Source organism: Pithys albifrons, chromosome 30, assembly GCF_047495875.1.
Source record: "Pithys albifrons albifrons isolate INPA30051 chromosome 30, PitAlb_v1, whole genome shotgun sequence".
Classification (NCBI taxonomy): domain Eukaryota; kingdom Metazoa; phylum Chordata; class Aves; order Passeriformes; family Thamnophilidae; genus Pithys; species Pithys albifrons.
Window position 1 is genome coordinate 609,898 of NC_092487.1, and position 5,792 is coordinate 615,689.

A 5,792-nucleotide genomic window follows, 5' to 3' on the forward strand; every position below is an offset into this window, starting at 1 on the left:
TGTGATCAAAAATAATTAAAAAAAATAATAAATCAGATTTTTCTGCAGAATGACCTTCCTGTCACAGGATGAAATTAACACATCCATGCAGGAAAAAAAAAATAAATAAAAATAAATCCAATATTGTGACCATAAACAAACAAACAAACAAATCAATAAATCCGATTTTCTGCAGAATTATTTTCCTGTCACAAGACAAAATTAACACCTCTATGCACATATAAATAAATATAAATATATCTATAAAGATATGAATATATTTATAAATGTGTGTATATATATATATATATATATATATATATATATCACTTAAAAATAATTCCAATATTGTGATAATAAATCAATCAATAAATCAGATTTTTTGCACAATGACTTCCCTGTCACAGGACAAAATTAACACATCCATGCACTAATATTTAAAAATATGGATATAGATATTGATATATAGATGCAGATTTAGAAATAGAGATATTAAATATATTTATTATATTATAGTATAGTATAGTATATTATATATATTATATATTATATTATATATTTTTATATTATATTATATATATTATATGTATTTCTATTTATAGATAGATAAATAGATAGATAGATAGATAGATAGATAGATAGATAGATAGATAAATAAATAATTTCAATATTGTGATCAAATATACATAAATAAATCAGATTTTCTGCGGAATGACCTTCCTGTCACAGGACAAAATTAAGACATCCATGCACTAATATATGTAAATATAGATACAGATATATAGATACAGATATAGAAATAGATATATAAAATATATTTATATATATTTCTATTTATATATATATATGTATATATGTATATATATACACACATATAATACAAACACACACACATATATATAAATGATTCATATATATATATATATATACACACAAAAAAAATTTCCAATATTGTGATCAAATATACAGAAATAAATCAGATTTTCTGCAGAATTACTGTTTGGTCAAAGGACAAAATTAACACCTCTATGCACATGTATATATATATATGTATATATATATATATATATATATATATATATATATATATATTTATATATATATTTATATATTTATATATATATATATATACACACCACACAAAAATATGTTTTATATATAAATAAATATATCTATAAAAATATAAATATATTTATAAATGTGTGTATATATATATAAAACACTTAAAAATAATTCTAATATTGCAATCATATATAAATAAATAAACAAATAAACAAACAAATAAATAAATCAGATTTTCTGCGGAATGACTTTCCTTTCACAGGACAAAATTAACACATCCATGCACTAATATATGTAAATATAGATATAGATATAGATATAGAAATAGATATATAAAATATATTTATATATATTTCTATTTATATATATATATGTATATATGTATATATATAAACATATATAATATATACACATATATTATATATATATATTTAAAAAATTTCAATATGGTGATCAAATATACAGAAATAAATCAGATTTTCTGCAGAATGACTTTCCTGTCACAGGACAAAATTAACACCTCTATGCACATATATATATATATATATATATATACACACACACACAAATATATTTTATATATAAATAAATATATCTATAAAAATATAAATATATTTATAGGTGTATGTATATATATAAAAAACACTTTAAAATAATTCCAATATCGTGATCATAAATAAATAAATAAATAAACAAACAAACAAATCAGATTTTCTGCAGAATGACTTTCCTGTCACGGGACAAAATTAACACCTCCATCCATGCACGAAAAAAACTCCCCCCAAAACCACACCAAAAATTAAAAAAATTATATAAATAAAAATAATTCCAATATTGTGATCATAAATAAATAAATAAACAAACAAACAAAGTAACAAACAAACAAATAAATAAATCGGATTTTCTGCGGAATGACTTTCCTTTCACAGGACAAAATTAACACCTCTATGCACATATATATATGTGTGTATATATATATATATATATATATATATATATATATATATATATATATCCACACACACACAAAAAATATTTTATATATAAATAAATATATCTATAAAAATATAAATATATTTATAGGTGTATGTATATATATATATAAAAATATATATATATATATATATATATATATATATATATATAAAACACTTTAAAATAATTCCAATATTGTGGTCATAAATAAATAAACAAACAAACAAACAAACAAAAAAATAAATCAGATTTTCTGCAGAATGACTTTCCTTTCACAGGACAAAATTAACACCTCTATGCACATATATATATATCTATATATACACACACACACAAATATATTTTATATATAAATAAATATATCTATAAAAATATAAATATATTTATAAATGTATGTATATATATATATAAAACACTTTAAAATAATTCCAATATTGTGATCATAAACAAACAAACAAACAAACAAACAAATAAATCAGATTTTCTGCAGAATGACTTTCCTGTCACGGGACAAAATTAACACCTACATCCATGCACGAAAAAACTCCCCCCAAAACCACACAAAAAATTAAAAAAATTATATAAATAAAAATAATTCCAATATTGTGATCATAAATAAATAAATAAACAAACAAAGAATGAAAGAAACAAACAAATAAATAAATCGGATTTTCTGCGGACTGACTTTCCTTTCACAGGACAAAATTAACACCTCTATGCACATATATATATGTGTGTATATATATATATATATATATATATATATACACACACAAAAATATATTTTATATATAAATAAATATATCTATAAAAATATAAATATATTTATAAATGTATGTGTATATATATATAAAACACTTTAAAATAATTCCAATATTGTGATCATAAATAAATAAACAAACAAACAAACAAACAAATAAATCGGATTTTCTGCGGAATGACTTTCCTGTCACGGGACAAAATTAACACCTCCATCCATGCACAAAAATCTCCCCCAAAACCACCCCCAAAAATTAAAATAAAAACATATAAATAAAAATAATCCCAATATTCTGATTAAAATCTGAGATTCCGCCATCAAAACCCAAAGAAAGGATCAATTAATTCCGCCCACAGTAATTGCAGCTCTTTGTTCCTCTGAGTAATCCCCAACTCATCCGAAGCACCACGTGCTGCCCTTTGCCCATCCGACCCAAATTAGGATGGGGAGCCCCAATTAATTCTCCTCCCGTCCCTTTCCTGCTCCAACTCACATTCCCCCACCCTCGATCCTGCCCCTTGAGGTGCCCCAGGAAGTGCCAACATGAAAGGAAAGAAACGAGGCAACGTCATCCTCGGGGCAGCCAAGACCTGAGTAATTAACCCAACCAGCAATTAGCTGAGCCGAGGGAATGACTGAGAGGAGGGAAATTTGGGGTGGGAGGAAGAGGAGTTGAAAGGACGAGAGGCTTGGGCAGATAAATATATAAAAGGGAGAGGATTTCAAGGCTCTTCACTCGCTCTCCAACCTCCCCTTCTTGCTCAGAGTGGTAAGTCAGACTTGCTGTCATGTCTTTATTCTTGGGCTTTGGCTCTACTGGGATAAAGAAATTATTTATAATTTGAAATCATATTTTAAAAGTCATTTGCAGGCATGAAATTCTTTTTTTTCCTGCTAAAAATGAGATATAAACTGATATATGCCCATGGAATATGCCCATATAAATGTAGATATTTGGCTCATCTAAACCTGCACTGTGAGAAATCACCTGATTTGTGATTTTTTTTTTTTAATGTGATGAAGCAGCTCAGGCTTTTTTATTATTAATTACCTGTGGAAGGGGAGGCTTAGGTGGGATCTCAGGACAAGGTTCTTCCCCCACAGGGGGGTGGGCACTGAACAGGCTCCCCAGGAAAGTCACGGGAAGCCTCAAACCTGCCAGAGCTCCAGGAGTGTTTGGACAACCCTCAGGGACAGGGTGGGATTTTGGGGGTGTCAGTGCAGGGTCAGGAGTTGGATTTTTATGCTCCTTGAGGGTCTTTTCCCACTCAGAATATTTTATGATCCCATGAATTTGACAAATAATTAAATTTTTACCATCATTTCAAACAAAAAGCAAGTGTTCATTCAACTGGCAATCAATGCCCAGACACAGATCCACAGGAACAAGCTGTTTTTTCAGGAGATTTTCTTGTGTGGGGACTTGTCTCACCAGCAAAAACCGATGGAATTCATTCCTGGATTGGTGTCTGTCCACTTATGGGTTTTAGAGAAACATCAGCACTGATCAGCCAACCCAATCCTAACGAATATTCTCTCTGAATTCCTGCCTGCCAATCCCAAGCAGTGGGAACCAAAATTAAATATTTTTATGAAGAGAAGAAGGGGGAGGGAACCAGAAAGGAGGAGAATGGGCAAGAAGGAACCAAAATATGGCCTTGAATGGAGATCTTTAGTCGGTTCTTGTGCTCTCCCTCCTCTTCCTCTTCCTCAATCTCTCGTGGGGTTTCCTGCAAGCAGCAAAAGTTCCTGCTGGGAACAGACCTGGTCCTCTTAGAGAAGAGGAGGTTTAGATGGGATATTGGGAAGGAATTTTTCCCTGGGAGGGTGGGCAGGCCCTGCCACAGGTTGGGCAGAGAAGCTGAGGCTGCCCCATCCCTGGGAGTGTCCAAGGCCAGGTGGAACAAGCTGGGACAGTGGGAGGTGTCTCTGCCCATGGCAGGGAATGGAACAAGACCTTGAGATCATCTCAGTTGGTCAGAGCACAGTGTGAGTAACACCAGAGTGGTGGGTTTGACCCCTGTATGGACCAACCTCTCAAGGTCCTTGTGGTCCCTCCCAGCTCAGAGTTTCACTGATTCTGTGAGACAACCTTCTAACCCAAACCACACTATGATTCCTCCCTTCTTCTGCCTCTTAATTAACATTTTATTGTTTGAAACTCTGTCAGCCTGGCTTGGATTCCCCTTTTCCCTTCAAGTCTTTATCTCCTTACAGCTGGGAAGGGTTTTTGGCTTATCTATCCCCTTTTCCCTTAAAGTATTTGCCCCCTTACAGTTGTGAAGGGGTTTTGGTTCATCCTCTTTTCCCTTCCAAGTCTTTACCTCCTTCCACTTGTAAAGGGGTTTGGTTTATCCCTTCTCCCTTCAAGCCTTTGCCTCCTTTCAGTTGTGAAGGGGTTTTGATTTATTCCCTTTTCCCTTCAAGTCTTTGTCTCGGTCTTTGCAGCTGGGAATGGGTTTTTGCTTTATCCCCTTCTCCCTTAAAATCTTTTTCTGAGTACAGCTGTGAATGGTTTTTGCTTCATTCTCTTTTCCCTTCAAGTCTTTATCTCCTTACAGCCAGGAATGGTTTTTGGTTTATCCCCTTTTCCCTTCAAATCTCTGTCTCTGTTGCTGGGAAGGGGTTTTGGTTTATCCCATTTTCCCTTCAGGTCTTTATCTCAGTACAGCTGTAAAGGGGTTTTGGTTTATCCCCTTTTCCCTTCAAGTGTCTGTGTCAGTAGAGCTGTAAAGGGGTTTTGATTTATTCCCTTTTCCCTTCAAGTCTTTCCTCAGTGCAGCCGGGAAGGGGTTTTGGTTCAGTCCCTCTTTTCCCCCAAGGTCACAGTTCCCCATCCCATTCCCTCTGGTGCCCCCAGTGGCGCTGCCAAAGCTCAGGATGGAGGATCAGGGGCCAGAGCTGCCTTTAACCCCAGACTATCGGCCAGCCGAGCAGGGAGGGACTCGGGCAGCGCCTTTGCCTCCTGGAGCATCCCCTGGAGATTCCCTCACCCCTCACAGGCTTTTCCTCCCCT